The 19,012-nt window shown below is 44.8% G+C and overlaps 1 non-coding gene across 1 annotated transcript; it reads left to right on the forward strand.

The window, feature by feature from the left end:
- Window positions 1–18,319: 18,319 nt before the first annotated feature.
- On the forward strand, window positions 18,320–18,426 carry LOC132415591 (U6 spliceosomal RNA). Its single transcript, XR_009517314.1, has one exon. It is a non-coding gene; the product is annotated as a U6 spliceosomal RNA (small nuclear RNA).
- Window positions 18,427–19,012: the final 586 nt, after the last annotated feature.

The raw sequence follows: 19,012 nt of genomic DNA on the forward strand, positions 1-19,012 counted from the left end.
GAAGAAGAAGACAGCTGTACTGACTTTATAACTTTTGAATATAATTACTGTGAAAGTATAAAAGCTGTGTTCTGGAATTTTCCCCCTCACAGCAGATAAATAAGGTAGTGAATTAATTATTCATTCCATTCCGCTATCACTAAGTACTCTGGATAGACTTGGCCAACTGATGTTTACAAACCAGAATTTTGTATTTTAATTTTACAGATTTTACTACATAATTTTTCTAAATTACTAGGTCAGGCTGTAAAAGTCAGTGCAATAACAAAACTTCCTTTTTAAGAGAAAATGGTTTCTATCACTTTCCCATTAGCTGTGTGAAGAATCGTGGACAGAATTTACACTACTTTTTACCATGTTTCATCTTGGCATAACATGGTTATTTTTTAAATAGAAACTTCAGTTTTTTGTAAATTTTTAAAAAATACTTCATTGAAGCGCATTTCTGCAGTTCCTCATTCATGTGAATTTTTGCAGCAAGCTGTCAACATTCCACAAATGAACAAACATTATACCTCTTCTGATAGTTTTATTAAGCATGGAGAAATTGCCAATTTTTAAAAACTACAAGTTTTCCAAAACTCTTCTGCCAGCCTCTGACTCTGAATTCCATGTTGCTTTGGGCTGTATACTTGACCTAGTTTGGTTTCCCAGCAATGGAAAAGTATTTTGATATCATTAACTTTTTCAAAAGGTTCAACTTTTTCTCTATGCCTTTGCCATGTCTTCTTCAGGGTCTTTTTCAACAGCGGATGAGTATCTAGTCTGTACTAAGGGAGTATTGTTGGGTTGGCCATCCACTGAAAACTCCTGAAGAGCGTTATGGATTACAGCGAATAGTGGTCATGCCTGTTTGGTGCCCAATGGTTAAGTCATTGTCACTTAGCTTTGTATTATCAGTTTGATAGTCATTTTAAATTATGGAACTAGATGCATAAATTCACATTTCTACCTTTTCTTTGCATCTTCTGATACACTTTCCTCTTTTTCATGGAAAAGTATTTAAAGCACTGATTGACAGATAAACTCATGTGTCTGTCGTCCATGGGTTATATCCTGGCTCAGTGGAGTGGTATTTAATATATTGTTTTTGGTTTTCCTTCAGTGTCTTATATTAACATATTAGTTGCTTTGTTGGTTAATCTCCTGTTGGTGTTTTAATAAATGAGATAACCTTGCCTTTAGATCAGGTGCTGTTATTGCCTGTTTTCTAGTGATGGGTTTGATCATTGAATTGTTGGTTTGACAATACATTGAATTCAATTCATTGAAATTTTGTACTGACGTAGCTTTTAAATGAGGGTTTATATTGTGTGTGTATGTTTAGAACTCTTTGACTTTGTTAAATTATGTGGAAATGAAGAACAGAAGAATGGCCTCTTGCTGGTGAATTCTTAAATAGGCAAGGTATCCAGTGATAACACCGACCAGACCACCCCTTCTGCATGATTCTGAACATCTGGATGCCTCTCGTTTTATTGTGTATATTTTATTTTAAATGTATTAACTTTTGTGGATCCATTTAAAGTCTGCTCAAAAGTACCACTGTCAAAACCACTAAAATGTATGTTAAAAAATTGTGCTGTAGACTAAAATAAAATTGTTACTTGGATTTGTTCCACTGTCTCTAAATTAGATGACTGTGAAAATGATAATGCATTTTTGAAAGCCTGAGCTCATCTAACATATGTAATACGTATAGTAGCCTTTTTTTTTGAAAAGTCAGGATGGGAAGAAAAACAAATGTACCCTGACATCTAGAATTTTCTAGTCCACTTTTTAATAATTAAATTGCCAGAACCAGTGCAAACGTTAAAATCAAACCACATTTTCAGTTTAAAATATACTAGTCTGGGCCTAAAGATTATAAATTTTATAAATGATGTATCTTCATCCCAGAGAAGACTTTTGGTTTAGTTTATATAATATGCCGTAGGACTGAGGTTACACGCTTTTTTGTTACCAAGCAGACACACATATTGCAAACGTAACAACTCTGTGTTTGTTAGATTTCATTCTCCCTCTTCTACAGTGTGGGAAACAGAGTCAGAGCTGCTCTGACTGCTTCATGCTTAGGTAGCTGAGACAGGAACCCAGGTCTCTCCAGCTCTGAAGCCTCCTATTCACTTTACACCACAGCAAAAACAAGTGAATCGAAAAATTTGAACTGAAAATTCGTCAAAGTCAGCAAAAACAAATGAATCAAAAAAATTGAACTGAAAATTCATCAGGCATGCACATGGAAAAGAAAACAAATAGTCACGCAGTCTAGAGCCTAAAAAAACCCTCGGGGAGACCTCCATCGAGCATAATTTTGAAGATTGAGTGTCTTGAAGCGCTATTATTCCCAAGAATTCTGTCCTCTAGTCCACCAGGGTAACCTCATCTCTCTCTAGAGCATCTGCCCTCACTTCTGTGCTATCATCTTCCTTATCAGTATCTCCAGCCTAAAACTTTTCTGAAGGCCAGACCTCTCTAATCAACTTCCCAGATGCCCCCCTTCCCCACCTCCGGAACATTTTACTCACCCTGTCCCAAACTGAGTGCATTATCTTTCTTTATTCCCCCACCAAACCCATTTATCTGAAGCGTCCTATCCTGGTTAATGGCATGGCCATCGCCATCTATATCCTTGATTTCTCTCACCCCCCCACATCCAACCAGTCAGCCAGAACTGTCACCTCCACTTTAGGCCCAGCTCCCTGATCTGGTTTCTCACCCCCTTCCCACTGCAGGGCCCTAAAAAGCCCTAGTTAGCTGTCTTCAGACTACTGTAGCCACCTCATTTGTACCCCTGCCCTGGTCACACCTATCAGACAGGCTCATCCTCCACACTTACCAGCATTATCTTCCTGAAAGAATCTGAGCATGTCTCTCCCCTGCTTCAAAACTGCCGTTGACTATGAGTCTATATGACTCAAGCCAGTCTCTTTCTCGTGGCCTCTTCACATGCTAACTTGTCCTGAACCTCTTCCCTGCTGAACCCCACAGACCAGTACCACGACAACACCTTGCCCTCATGGTGTTTTTGTAACCGTGCTTTCGTACCTGCTGTTCCTCGGCCTGGAATGCCTTTACCCCAGCCCTTTCCCTACCCTGAAACATTTGCTGGGTCCAAACCTCCACCGATGCCAGCCAGGCCCAGGCCTCTTTGACGCTGCAGCACTGACGCTCCTTCGTGGCCCCTGTCATGTTGCACTGGGATGCATTTGCTTGTCTGCTTCCTCTGTGGCTGGGGATTGCCCTCTCTCATGGCAGGAGCTGAGTCTCGTCCACCTCTGTCCCCAGCAGAGCTCTGGGCTCACAGTAGGAGTGGAAAGAGGGCTTGGGAATGAAAGAAGAGAGGGAGAGGTGGGCTGGAGGATGGTGTCACGGAAGAGAGAGACTGAAAATAAAGTGTTTTTAGGGTGGACTTGATTTTCATCCTGTTGATCTGGTCCATGCAAGTCAAGGTGGCTCTCACTGACTGGCTGAAGCCTGACTTTCAGTTCCTTGGCCTCACTGGCTTCCCTGACCAAGGGCCAGCTAGAACATTTGTAGCAACCACAGCAGAGTTGATGAGAAATTGGCGTGGAAACATTAGACAGTGTGTCCTAAATAAGGAAAAATCCAAGCTTGTTTACTGAAGAGTCCAGAGGACCAACTATCCATCATTTAAAAGTCTGAAAAACGATTTTGCCTACCCTGCATCCCTCTGGTCCTCTTCTCTGAACATAATAATAAACTGAAATAGCACTCAGTTCTGCAACCCTTGAACCTCGGTGCAGACTGCACTGAGAAAGCAACAACTTTAGCATAATTCTACATATTATTTTGTATATTTTTAATCTCAGAAAACTAAAAATTACATAGAGTTCACTCATCCTAATGCATGTTCATGTATTTCCTGCCATTTTTCTTTCCCCCCCATTTATGGGATTTGGTTTTTGTTTTATACAGTTGTAAGTATGCCGCATTTGCAATTATTACACTGCTTTTTCCCACTTATTACATTATAAACACTTTAAAAATTATTATTTAGTTTTCTAAATTTTTTTTATTTTTGGCTGCATTGGGTCTTCATTGCTGCACACAAGGCTTTCTCTAGTTGCGGCGAGCGGGGGCTACTGTTCGTTGCGGTGCACAGGCTTCTCATTGGGGTAGCTTCTTTTGTTGCGGAGCATGGGCTCTAGGCTCACGGGCTTCAGTAGTTGTGGCATGCAGGCTCAGAGTTGTGGAGCACAGGGTTAGTTGCTACACAGCCTGTGGGGTCTTCCTGGATCAGGGATTGAACCCGTGTCCCCTGCATTGGCAGGTGGATTCTTAACCACTGCACCACCAGGGAAGTCCCTATTATATAGTTTCCATAGCCAGAATTTTTAATGGCTCCATCGTCTTTCCAGACCAGACATGCAGCCAGTTTTGCTTAGTCATTCACCTAATTTGGGGTTTTTAGATTCAGATGTTTCATTATTGTAAACAGTGCTGCATGAAAATCTTTGCATAAAGCTTTGTCCATGTTTGTGACTGGGTCTTTAAGGTAATAATAAGAAACAATTTTTAAGTTAATAATAAGAAACAATTGAGTGCTTCCTATGTTTGGGGGACTGGTACTGTGCTAGTTACATGGATTATCTCACTCTTTACAGAAAACCTTAAGGGTAGATAATTTTATTATCTCCATTTTACAGATTAGGAGACAAGCACAGATGAATGAATTTCCTTGTCCAGGGTAAGTGTTAGCGCCTGATAAAACCCAGAAAGCCTGGAGTCTTAGTGTTTTCATTCTCAGGCGTGTAATCCCTGGGTCAAAGTTTTATTAATGGGTTTACCCAAAGGAAGACCTTTTAAACATAAAACTCATTCCAAACCTCCAGATTTTTACTTGGCATCTTCAGGTTATGTCTGCTCCTCTCATGTGCCAATTAAATGGAGAGTGGAAGAAGAAAATATCCAAATGAAACTGACCTCGAGGAAGCCGATTCACCTCCCTCCTTGGGAAGCAAAATAAAGTGGCCCAAGAGGACACAAGGAATGTCTTTAGTTTAACAAGGTTAGAATTACTGCATTCATGTCTTTCTGCTGCTTTTGCTGGTTGGAACAGACAGTGCCAACCTGTTCGTACATTCTGTGCATCTTCCTACATCCCAGTGATGGGTGATTTTTTTCAAGAAACAGTACCACTGTGCAGTGTAGCCATTTGCAAAGAGAGTTTATTCCCTTCAGGGGCCTGTTCAACACAACAGCACATTCTCATTCTCCTACACAGTTCACTGTCCCTCAGACTAAGTCAAAACACTGGCTAGGCTTCAGGCGGGCTTGGGAAACATGCTTTCAGCCTTACCTTATCTCCTGGGAGAGGTCACAGGTCCCCTTGCTGTTCTGTGCCAGGCCAAACTTAGTACACCCAAACGAATGTGTCAGCCACCGAAAGGGTCAGGAAACTTTATCCATCAAAAAGATTTGGTTCTCTTAAAATCACGAGTGTTTTCTGATCTCATCTGCGAGCTGTGTGTTGAGTCGGCGTGGAATCAGCCAGCCTGGGACAGATTGGCCGGTGAACTTAGGCAAGTCCCTCATGACCTTGGAGCCTCCATTCCTACCTGCAGAAGGGGTCCAGCACGTCCCTCGTGGTGCAGCCCTAGGATGAAATAATACCCCCAAAGTGTCTAGTACATGTATTCTGGCATGTGACTGGCACTAGACAAATGTTAGCTTCCTTCCCATATGGCTGAGCTTTTAAAATGATTGTAGCCCCCCTGCAGAGATTTACATGCAGAAGCAACCTGAAGGAACAGTTAGTGGCACTCTTAAAAAGTCTTGCGCAGTTTTTAGCTCTTAAAAATATATGGAAGTGTGGCCAAAGCTAAACGGAGGCATGTGGTCACCCCTGGCTTTCTAATGATTGTGTGCCCTCTGTAACAAATGTTCTTTCAATATTCAATATTTCTTGAAACAGACGCTGAGCGCTATGTGGACAAAGGATGGGCAAGGAAGGCTGGGTAGTTCTACTTCTGTGCACAGAGAGGATGCTTCCTCCACTTAGTCAACACAAAGGCCTCTAGTTAACTGGGCCCACACTCTTGGACAGCAATTTGGTCACTGTCTGTTGTTACCTGAGCGTGCCACTTGGTAGGCTTACCTACCAGGTGCACCTTTGTTGGCTTGTTAAAGAATTACTTCTAACTACAGTGGTACAATATCTCCTCCATCTTGTTTCTTTCCCAGTGAAGTTGCACATTCATTCATCAAATGTTTAATGGGTGTCAAGTCTATGCTAGGGACTGATCCACCACTGGGGATGCTATAAAAAGACAAAACCCCTGCCTGTCACTCAGGCCAGATGATCCCCTGGCTCCACTCCCTCCTCTGGTTCCGAGGCCTTGGTGAGGTTTTGCTGACCTGTTTTTGGCACTTTCCAGATGAATGTAGCCAGTGAACACGACAGTGTGAACAGGCAAGTAGAAAGTGATGCTGGTTTAACTAGCTTTTCAACAGGGGTGCCTTGCTTGGTTCAATAGGTTTGCATCTGCTGGGCCGGGTTCGAATTCCCTGTCTGAAAATCAGTTCTTGCTTTGGAAGAGCACTGAAAGCAGCTTATGCTTTAGAGGAACCCTGTGTGAACTCTGCCCTCAGATGTGTGATCCCTGAGAGGGAGCGAGCCACCCTGCACCCCAGAAGCTCATAAGTTCAAGTGTGTCAGGGTGCCTTTGAAGCAGGCTTTCCCCAGCCTCCCAGGCAATGGGTGAGGAATGAGAAACACCCGATCAGGGAGATGTTTCTCTTGGTGTTGACAGTGCCTGGGCTGCCTGTAGCCCCCCATTGTTCACGCCAGTCCTGGGGTGTATCGGACATGTGTCAGTGGCTGGGGAGACAGTACCAAATAAGGTAAGTCTGTGCCCTCCAGGCTCCCACATTCTCCTAGAGAGGTCAAGGGAACAAACTAGCAATTATAATGCAACCTAATCACAGTGTTTATATTGGCTGCTATTACTGGAGGAGTGATTAACTCTACCCAGGGGAGTCCTGAGTCCTCCCTATAGAGGCAATTTCAGCTGAGACTTGAAGGGTGTGTGAAGAATTACTAGGGAGACGAGAAGTGAAGGGGCAGTGGGTAGAGACAGGGTGGGGGAAGACAACATTCCAGGCATAGGAACAGCAAGTGCAGGGACGCCTGGCAGCTGAAAGCAGGGCAAGTTTCAGGAACAGCATGGGGTGCACTTGGGAAACGCCACACAGGGTGTCTGGAGGGAAGATAATGATAACATAGTAGTAACAGCTTATATGGATTGAGTGCCAACTAAGGGCCTGTTATACATGATCTCTCTGGAGAGGGGAGAGAGAGAGAGAGAGGGAGACTGACTCATCTGTTCTTTTGGAGAGCGAGGAAGATGATCCCATACGCATGTGGATTTTTCTGCTGCAAACTCTGAATCCTAGACGAGTTTCTTTTTTCCAGTATTTCTGGGCTCCCTTTTCCTTTTTTCAACCTCTCCTAAGCACATAACACCATAGAATTCTTATGGGAGGCAAATATTCCGTGGTTCATCTGAGCTAACTCCTGGGTTACTGTATAAAATTTGAAATAACACATGGTTTAGTACATTATGAGTTGGTTGGATGGGTCTTCCAACACTGGGGACTGTTATCCTTTGCTGTTGACATAGATAATCAAGATTTGAGCCATTATGGAGACCATCATCCAGGCATCCAATTCATTCAGCAAAGAATGAGCCCCTCCTACGTGCCAGATGCTGTTCCAGGTGCTGGGGTTACAACAGTGAAGAAAACAGACACGAGTTCCTGCCTCATGGGACTGACATTCTCCTGGGGGGAAAGCAGACTATAAATAAAATGTATAAGTAAAACACTCAGCGTGTTAGATGGTGTTAAGTGCTATGGAGCAAAATCAATAGGAAAGAGGCAGGGGGAGTGCAAGGGCAGGGGTGGACTTGCGCTCACAGACTGGCCCGAGAAGGCTTCTCTGGGAAGGGGAGATTGAGTAAAGACCTGCGGGGGCCATGATTCCTGCTGGGAAAGGCATTCCTGGGAAGGCCTGAGGATGGAGTGTGCCAGGCACCGAAGGAGGCCTGTGAGGAGCATTTTGAGCAAGGGAAGAGCAGCTCTGGAGATGAGGTCAGAGAGGCTGATAAAGACCATCTCCTTTGACCAAACTTGAGTCAGCCTCCTGAGTCCTCTTTCTGAACAGTCCCTGACCTTGGGCTCTGTCCTTGGCTCATTTAGTCCAGTTTTAGCAAGAATCCTGCTGGGTCAGTTCAGTAGAAAATCCCCCACCCTTGATAGCTAATGAAATTCCTCATCCCCCAACCATTGATATCTTAGTAATTTTCCATCCTCTGGCCACCCCCTCTCCCCCGCCGGCCCTGGTGTTTGGGCTATAACTCCGCACTTGTCGTATTGAGTTGAGTTTCCTTACTCCAAAACCCCACTGCAGTAGCCCCTGAATGATGTCTGACTTCCCATCTTTAACAAGTGTCATGGATAATTTTTTCTTTAATAGGGGAACGGAATGACGGATACATAGGGCCTTGGAAGCCACTGTAAGGTCCCTGGGTGCATGTGTGGGGTTGTTATTAGTGATGGGATTCCTTGTGGGATCATCCACATCTCAGGGTTAGAGAGATCCCAACGCTGGGCTCTGCATAATGAATTGAGTTCTGGCTCCTAAATATCAGAAAGGACATGGGCAAATCCCTGAGTTTTGGTTTATCTTCAAAATGGAGATTTTAGTAATAAGACCAACCTCAGAGGATAGTGAAACACATAACATTATTCATTTTAAAACAAGCACCAATCTTAGAGATAAAAAGTGGTCCTGTGTATTCCCTCCCAAGCAGCCTTGAACTATCTAATTGTTTGGGAGGGAGATTTGCAGCTAAGTCATGGAGGGAGCTGACCTTCCTCCCCTACAAGTACCCCCACCTCCACCCCTCCCTGGCTTATCTTTGCTCCTGAAAAAGAAAGCTGCTTTGTGCAGGGTCTCCACCGCTCTTCTGCCCATTGACTTAACTTGTCCACGTGGAGGCCTCAGTGGTAGAAATCTACTCTGTATCTGGCCCAAGCCTATCTTTATTCTTTATCAGCTTTAGGAACTTGAGCCAGTGAGAGATGAAAGGCTGGCTCTTCAGAGATCTGTTTTGGGGGCTGTGACCTGGGCAGAGGAAAGATGGATAAGTGATTTGACTCAGCCTTGATGTCCTCAGTTTGAAAGAGAAGATTATGCTGTCACCTCACAGGGCTATGGTGAGATTATTTGCATGAAATGTCCAACACAGGACCTGACAATCACTAGGTGCCGAATTCCATTTCCAACTGCTATTCCTCCTCAGAGGTGCTCTGGAGAATGTGAAATAGCTCCTGGCTAGGATCTTGGCTAGGAACTAGGGTGAGGCAGATGGCTCTGCTCCCCAGCTCCTCTCATCCCATGTGAGTGAAGGGTGGCCCTCCTCCTAGCTAAGGCTCTTCCTCAAGCCCATCAGCTACGGGGCCCATGCTCTACCAACCATGCCCCTCGTTTTTCACCTTCATCAGACTTGCCCTCCCTAGGAACCTGACAACGCTGTCCACTCTCCCTTCTGAAATCTGCCCCGTTCTCCCTGGCATGCTGTCTCGTGGTTCCCCCCACCCCCTGCATTTTTGTACTCTCCTTCTCAGTCTTCTTTCCTGGATTGTCCTGCTCTACGTGACCTAAAATGTTGGCTTCCTGGGGTCCTCCTTGGCCCTCCTGCTTCCTCTCTTCCCCTACTCAGCCTCGGTGATCTCACTGATGCCCATGGTGAGGGTCTCTAGCCTCAAACACTCTTGTGTTCCAAATCCTCAAACCTATTTGCATACTGGCTATTTCCACATAGATGTCCCATACTCACCTCAGTCTTTTCAAAGCGAAATAAATCATCTTTCTCCCAAAGCTGATTCTCCTCCTGTGTGTCCTATGCGCCAGCAGTCTGATCGTCTACAGTCACCTAAGCCAGTGACACTGAAAGCTCAGCATCTCTGTACACCAGTGCTGAATCAAATCTCGGAGAGAGTTTTGGGTGAAGTAGGAAAGGATAGCTTTATTACTTTGCCAAGCAAAGGGGGGACACAGCAGGCTCCTGCCTTAAAAAACTATGTGTCCCAACTTGGAGAGGATAGTGAGAAGTTTTATAGTAATGGTTCGAAGAGGGTGTGATCAACTCGTGGATATTCTTCTGATGGGTTGGTGGTGAGTTAAGTAGCAGTCCGCATCACCAACCTTCAGGTTCCAGCTGGCCTGGGGTCTACATGTTTGTGGGCAGCATACCATCGTTAATCGTTAACTTCTCCCACCTGTAAAGGCTTTCCGTATCTGCAAAACAGTTCAAAGATATTGCTGTGTGTATCTGTTGATGGGGAACCAGTACCTTGCCCCAAGGCTGCACTGTTGCTTCTCTTGACTGTTTGTGTCTCCCTGGTCTCACATTCCCTCCCTTCCCTAATGAACAACTGCTTGAATCTGCCCATTGGAACACAGGGAAGGTCATGGAGGCTGAATGAAGGTAATCAAAGAAGTGGGGACACAGGAAGGCTTTGTGCCCAGGAGCCCCACAGGGCCCTGCTCGGTGTCACCAGGAATCTGGGAGCCACTCTAGACTTTCCCTCCCTCACATCTGTCCCCCACATTCTGTCAGTTCCCGAGTCTCATACCCTCCGCTCAGATCTCTCTCTCCAACCCTCCCCTCCTCCACCAGCGCTGGCTGAGTGGAGGCCCTTATCCACTCTCAGCTGGTTCATGGTGAATGCTCCCCACAGGTCTCTCTGCCACCCGCCCCACTCCTTCAATCTCACACGTCTCTATTCTAATCTCCACATTTCTGCCAGAGCATTCTTTCTAAAATGAGAATCTGACTCAATTCCCCAAAGTAGTTCCCCATGTCCTTCAGGATAAGCCTAGTTAGTGCTGGGTCTGGCACCTAGTTACCTACTTACTCATCTCTCCTGCCATTCCACAGGTACCCTCCAGCCACTCAGAATGCTTGCTGCTCCTCAACTATGCCACCGCTATATCATGCCTTCATGGCTTTGCACATGCTGTGCCCTCTTCTTAGAACGCCCTCCCTCCCCCCACCTTCACCTTCATCCATCCACATGATAAATTCCTACTTAGGCTTCAAGTTCAAGTGTTACCTCCTCCTGAAAGTCTTTTCTGACTCCACTGGGCTTAGAAAGTGCTCCTCCTTCACAGTCACCAAAGGCATTCCCCTATGATAGTTATTCATCCCACCATATGGTGCTCACCTGTCTCCCACAACAGACCTCAAGGTAAAGGAAGGTTTCTAATCTTTGTACACCTGATCCTTAAGAAGTTCTCAACACATAGGAGCTACTTGGAACATACATTGAATAAGCAAATGAATGAATGATTAAATGAAGACTTGATGGTCAGTGGCACTGAAGGGAGCATTTGTTGAAAGAACATCCATAACACTGAGAAGACAAGAAGCTGGGAGACCAGGCTGTCAGATGAGCCATCAGCACGTGTACTGATGTCTTTGAAAGTGAAAGCAAAGAGAGACAAGTCTTGAGCCAGGCTTAATCCCAGATGACCTTCCTCCCCCCACCCAGTATCTATCTGGGTCACCTCTCTCTTCTGTTTTGCAAAGCTAAGCCTGAGCAAACAAATTTAAGGAGGTTAAAAAAAAAAAAAAAAGGGGGGGCTTCCCTGGTGGCGCAGTGGTTGAGAGTCTGCCTGCCGAGGCAGGGGACGCGGGTTCGTGCCCCAGTCCGGGAGGATCCCACGTGCCGCAAAGCGGCTGAGCCTGCGCGTCCAGGGCCTGTGCTCCGCAATGGGAGAGGCCACAACAGTGAGAGGCCCGCGTACCGCAAAAATAAAAAAAAAAAAATAGTAGTATTGCAATGTTGAATTAAAATGATCCCATTCCTCGAGAAGATCTGCCCTTTGAGATTTTGATCTACCCCTTAGCATGGATAATCAAGGACAGACCACACCTCTTTCTCAGGACACTGCTTCCTGAAGCATCAGTGCAAATTCATAACACCTTATGGGGTGAAAGCTGTGTCCAACCAACCAAATCAACTAGGAGGCATCCAGCTTCCAAAGCTCTGAGGTTCCATTCCAGGCAGGTCAATCACTAAGGTCCTTTCAGATTTAATTCCAGGGCAGCAGAGGCTGCCAGTGCCCTGTACTCTAGTAACCCACAAACCCAGGTGAGTTCAAGGAAAGTTCTAATAATAACATCTCCCAGCTTAAGACATTCTACTTTGGAAATTTTCCAAGAGCCTTCATGGCTATCACCCCGCTTTCTTTTTCAGTTTTCTTGGGAGGCCATTTGGTGGCAAATAACATAACTCCTATGCTACAGTTGAAGAAAGTGAACCTCTTAGGAGGGAAATAATAACCCAAGATCACACGGTGAAACGGACAGCAAGCCAGGACCTGCACCTGGGCAAAAATACCTTCTGAAAGTCTGCTTCACCAAGTCTTCTATGAAGCATCAGCTGCTCTTTATTTAAGTCTGGGGGAAAATTAAATTTGGGAAAAAAGAATAGAAGCATAATTAAAGGATCTGGCAAGAGAATATAAAACCCGGAGGGAGCAACTCATTCCTCTGTGCCTTTTTTTTTAGCTGCTTGAGCACACATATGATTTTTTCTTATTTCTTATTCCCAAATGTTCTTTTTTTTTTTTTTTTAATAAGTGAAATCTTAAATCACTGAAGCCCAAACCCTTCAGCACCTGACTTTCTTGGGGCCTGACCTTCCCTTGATTCTCTCTGCTGAGGGCTGCCCAAGCCACTCAGCCCTATCCTTTCAATGTTTTAAATTTTTCATTATGGAAAATTACATATGTATACAAAAGTACACAGCAACTCAACTCTAAACAGAAAGACAAATAGTGCAAAATAAAAATCCTAGGCCTAAGTATGTGTTTTCATCTCAGGAAATCATTAGCCCATTTTTCTTCAACTACACTGAGGCAGCATGAACTCAAGGTCCGAAGGAAAATGTCTGCACCCAGCTTTTCCTCTTCTGAACTGCATGGCTTTTGGAAAGTCACTCTGAGGCTTGGTTTCTTCACTTGCAAAATAGGAGTAATAAAGCCAACCCCACAGAATGGCTATGACAATGAAATGAGATAATGTCCGGGAATATGTTTGGCAAGTTACGAAATGCTCTTAAACTGCAAAGAGCTATTATGTATCTTTCACAGGGCCCTTGGAACATCGCCAAGGTGTATGCAAAAGTGTAGTTAATGTGCTCAGGAACGTAGACAGAGGTTTGTGGGACAGGAGCTCTGTCTGTCATGCCCGCCCTCTATTTGGACTTGGTCCTGAACTGGTCATCTTGTGATATTTTGCTTTTCACCCATTTGACCAGCAGCCTTGCTGCCCACTACTACTTTTCCTTCTCACTTCAAGGATAATTTGTCCATCAGTCTTGTCTTCCCAACTTTACCTAGGTTTCTCTTGTCCGCAATTCTGTTTTTCCACCCAGACTAGACCAACTCAGATTGCCTTTGTTTAGAAAGACCTCTTCTGGGACTTCCCTGGTGGTCCAGTATTTAAGACTCCGTGCTTCCACTACAGGGGGCATGGGTTTGATCCCTGGTCAGGGAACTAAGATCCCACATGCTGTGTGGCACGGCCAAAAAAAAAAAAGAAAAAATTAGAAAGATCTCTTCCAAGTGGCACCTGTGATCCTCATATTCCAGTAATATTCTGATTGGCAGTACCTCCTTCCAGTAGTCACGACCCAGGCAGCAAGCATCGTGGGCTTAGAAAGGATGGCAGGGAAAGAAGATCCCTTTTGCACACTCAGCCTCTCTCCTGTGTGTTGAGGACGGACCCCAATCTGCTTAGAAGGTGGTTTAGGGACCAATGGTGAACAAGATGAAATCCATGACCTCATGAAGCTCATATTCCAGAAAGGGAGCTGACTATAAATGAGGAAACATACAAATAAATAATAAGCAAAGTAAAAAATAAATAGTAGTTCAAATTGTGTAAGAGATAATGCAGAGAGACTGGAGCAAGAGACTGGAGGTAGGGGCAGCTAATTAATATAGGATGGCCAAGGTCATGAGTTGTGGCTTTAGTTTTGTAAGTGCCCTCCCCACCCTGCCTCATCATGAACAAGGAAGCTAAGAGCTCCACTAGCTGCTGGCAGCCATCCCATACCCTAAAAGGTGCTAGTTATAGGATAACACCATCACTATAGATAACAGAAAAAGGAAACATTGTATCCTTGGTGCTGTGGTTAAGCCAATGTATCATTGAACCCTGAAGCCCACCTAACTCTGGACATCCTAGTTAGGTGAGCCAACAGCTTGTCCAGGACATTTTGATTTGGGTTTTCAATGCCCAACAGCCAAAGTCATCATGACTAATGAATGCCTCTTGTGGGTTATAATCCCCATACAAGCAGCTTATCCATCCAGCCATGTGCAGCTCTTCAAAGCCATGAAGGTTCTGACAAACCTGAGTTTCTCCACTTCTTACTTTTCCAGGGATGCCATTACCCAGGTAAGGCACTTCTTCACGTGCCTGACATAGTAATGATACTTGACAAATGTCTGTGGAGATGAACGGAGTGAATAAGCCGGAGCGCTGCTTAAAAAGGGATGACACACAGGAAGCCCTAGTCTCCCAAAGCCAAAGACGTTCCAAAATAAAACGTCGCAGCCCTTTCTAGGTCACAGAAAGCTTTCATATACCTTCTACCCTTTCACCTTGTACTACCCCAGGGGCCATCATTATCGTCAGTTTATGGATAAAGAAGTAAGGAATGAGAAAGGTCAAGTCAAGGAGCATGGCAATCAGGTGATACTCAAAGGTACTCTGACTCCCAGTTTCCCACTCTTTTCTGGATTCTGAAAATAAGCTGGTTCATGAAGTATATATTCAGGCTCCAGGAACAACCAAAGAGATGTTCATAGCCTTATTGACCTTGGAGAGCAAAGATTCTGGAGATGGTGGTGTGGAAAATGTGTTTATCCAGAATCAGCCAGGCATGGAAGGGACCACATGTTTGTGATAGGAACACAAGAGCGCTTTTCTGTGTTACTTCAACCAAAGCTGACTGAATCCCTCTTGACTCATGGGAAAGTAGGATAAAGGCTTATACAGCAGCTGCCTCCCACCACCACCCTAACAATGCCAGCAATAAGTTTACAGCACTTTTTTTCATTGTGCAATTCATCTTTTTTTTTTTTGGCCATACCGTGCAACATGTGGATCGAACCCATGCCCCCCGCGGTGGAAGCATGGGATCTTAACCACTGGACTGCCAGGGAAGTCCCAATTAATCTTTTTAAAAAATTCATTTCTACAAATGACCCAATTTCGTTCCTTTTTTTTTTCTTTCTTTTTTTTCTGTAGAGACGTGGATGGATCTAGAGACTGTCATACAGAGTGAAGTAAGTCAGAAAGAGAAAAACAAATATCGTATATTAACGCATATATGTGGAACCTAGAAAAATGGTACAGATGAACCGGTTTGCAGGGCAACAATAGAGACACAGATGTAGAGAGCAAATGTATGGACACCAAGGCGGGAAAGTGGCGAGGGTGGTGGTGGTGTGATGAATTGGGAGATTGGGATTAAAGTCATTTATTTTTAACAACAACAAAAAATTCATTTCATTTCCCATAAACTTTTAATTTTTTTAACTTTTTTAATTTTTTTATTTTTTGCGGTATGCGGGCCTCTCACTGTTGTGGCCTCTCCCGTTGCGGAGCACAGGCTCCGGACGTGCAGGCTCAGTGGCCATGGCTCACGGGCCTAGCCGCTCCGCGGCATGTGGGATCTTCCCGGACCGGGGCACGAGCCCGTGTCCCCTGCATTGGCAGGCGGACTCTCAACCACTGCGCCACCAGGGAAGCCCAGGGGTTATGGGTTTTGAGAGGGAGATCGACGGAGGTGAAGTGCTGTTCTCATCACATCATACCAGGGGTGCCTACTATCCACACGACCTACAACTGCTTATGCTGGCCTGGGTCACCTGGCTGAGGCAGTGCCTGTCAGCTTTCTCCACTGTCAAGTTACCCTTTTTCCTATCTTTCCACACTGTGCTCTTGGGAAGGAAGTCACCACGCACAGCCACACTAAGGAGCAGGGAGTCTGCTCCCTGTCCTTGAGGACAGAATATCTACATGAATTATCTGGAATTCTGCAGGGAAAGTTAGCTATTCTTCCCATTTATTTATTCAATCCTTTATTTCTATCACTATAGAGTCATGGATATAATCCAATACTACTTTATTTTAATTGTTCGGATTGTTCTGGCTTTGGCCATTCGGAACTCTTTCCATTGGCCGAATATACATTCTGATGTCTTTTTACCTAAGAACAATGAAGCAAAGGGGGGACAGATGTTCCCCCCACCCCATCCCCACTCCATCTCTACCACAAGTTTCTGTGTTGTTTTGGTCAAATCTCAACTTGTCTCTCTTTTTTCTTCACCTGTACAGTGCAGTTAACACACTCCTCTCCCCTTTACCTCTACTATGGCTGTGAAGCAAAAGTGAGACAGTACGTAGGAAAGGACTCTAGAAAATTAAAAACAAACCATGCAAATACATTTTAAATCTCCTTTCCCCTCCTAACTCACTCTGTAAAGCTTCACAGTTCAAGAACTCGATAAATATTTTCTGAGTGAATGAATGAGTGAGCAAATGAAAGAATGCACACACACTTCCTGAGCTGTGACAACAGGTGAGCAAATGGAAAAGACACGACACAGCCCAGGTGTGCCAGGCAAACATACCTCCACCTCGTCTCATTTCAGAGCAAACTTATCAGTTGGACCTATGATGTGCAGACCCTGGGCTTGGGGAGAGCAGGGATGCACGAGACACAAAACATACCATGAAGGAGTTTACAGTCTAGCAGGAATCCAGGCACACAAACAACTGTCCACAGAGGATGTGATATATCTCATGGATGCCAGAAACACATCCCTACTTTGTTATTTTCTGTAATTTGACTTCATCTCTATAAAAGTCTCCATCCCCCGCCTCACTCACTTCTGACTGAATTCCTAGTCAAGCCAATTCCAAGCTGTCCCAGTCAATCCCGTGTTTTCTACTTTTCCTTCCTAGCACTTCCTAGGACTGTGTCTGAGTTCTAAGCATCATATGCTGAGTGGGCATTAGAGGTTGGGGGGGCATCAGACGCCTGGGTGGCACTTGTCACTATTGTGCTGGCCTCCACCTGATCCCCAGGTGTGGTTTCCTGACCATCTGCTTCATTGTGACACAGACACCATCAGGGTCTACCAGGTGGCTGTCTCTCTCAATCCTTCTTGGACACACAGGGCAATTTAGAATTCTCCCATGCTCCTGTGAGCCTAGGAAACTGTGTGTGGCTGCTTTGGACTCTCTCTACTCTCAGCCTCTGGCATAATAATCTCTACCTACTGCTCTCATGCCACAGGGGTATAAGGAACACCTGCATGCTGGGTCCCAGGCCCAGGGCAGGGCTCCCCTACTCCTGGATACTCACACTCACCTGGGGACATTCATCTCACCCCCCTTGAAGCTGACTCTGGGGAGGGGGGGTGGTCCCTTCTCAGGTACACTCACCATCTGCTTTCTTGTTTTCCTTCCAACCTTCTAATGTTCTTCCCCTTGGGAGATGGAGATGGGCAGGGGGAACCCAGCTCAGCAAGTATCCTGAGCTAAATCACTACAGCTTACAACTGGATTACGACGGTGATCTTAACACCCAATAATTTGACAATGTTGTTCTTGCTTTTTAGTCCCACCTTGAACTCCAAAGACCTTTTATGTAGCGGCCTGTGTACAGAAAGATCTCAAGACGGTAAAAGAAGGTTTGGAGGGGGAAAGGCCATATGTAGCAGCTGGGTAACACCCAACACCAATGAGAGTGCAAGGTGGCATCTTCTCCCTCTAGGAACATAATGTGATGAAGAGACAGGACGAGGCAGCCCATGTCTTCATCCACGCTTCATACACACACTTCACTCCTCACCTGCCTCCCCAGGCTGTGTAGACTCCTGCATAAAGGAGGTGTTTCCTCTCTTCTTGTCTGTGTTGGTGACCTTCTGAGGTTAAATGACAATAGAACCATAGGTGTGCTTTACTCAGCATAGTCTACCAAGCATTTTACAACCTTTAGTTCATTAGGTTATCACATCCCCATTTTACGGAAAGGGACACCAAGGTTCAGAGAGGTTAAGGGATTTGGTCTGGGCAAACCAGAGAAAGATAACAATCATCAGGGCTTACAGTCTTCTGTTTCTAAATCCTTTGTGAAGGGTGCACTCATAGGAGTGCCCCATCACCTTGCAGTAAGAACAAATGGCAAAGTGAAAAGCCCAGTGCTTGCTTTGACAGCACATATACTAAAATTGGAACAATACAGAGAAGATTAGCATGGCCCCTGCGCAAGGATGACACCCGAATTCGTGAAGCGTTCCATATTTTTAAGACCTAAATGTAAGGCCAGACACTATAAAACTCTTAGAGGAAAACATAGGCAGAACACTCTATGACATAAATCACAGCAAGATCCTTTTTGACCCACCTCCTAGAGAAGTGGAAATAAAAATAAACAAATGGGACCTAATGAAACTTAAAAGGTTTTGCACAGCAAAGGAAACCATAAACAAGACAAAGAGACAAGCCCCAGAATGGGAGAAAATATTGGCAAACGAGGAAACTGACAAAGGATTAATCTCCAAAATATACAAGCAGCTCATGCAGCTCAATATCAAAAAAACAAACAACCCAATCCAAAAATGGGCAGAAGACCTAAACTGACATTTCTCCAAAGAAGACATACAGGTTGCCAACAAACACACGGAAGGATGCTCAACATCACTAATCATTAGAGAAATGCAAATCAAAACTACAATGAGGTGTCACCTCACACCAGTCAGAATGGCCATCGTCAAAAAATGTATAAACAATAAATGCTAGAGAGGGTGTGGAGAAAAGGGAACCCTCTTACACTGTTGGTGGGAATGTAAATTGATACAGCCACTACAGAGAACAGCATGGAGGTTCCTTAA

This window comes from Delphinus delphis, chromosome 19 (assembly GCF_949987515.2).
Source record: "Delphinus delphis chromosome 19, mDelDel1.2, whole genome shotgun sequence".
Classification (NCBI taxonomy): Eukaryota; Metazoa; Chordata; class Mammalia; order Artiodactyla; family Delphinidae; genus Delphinus; species Delphinus delphis.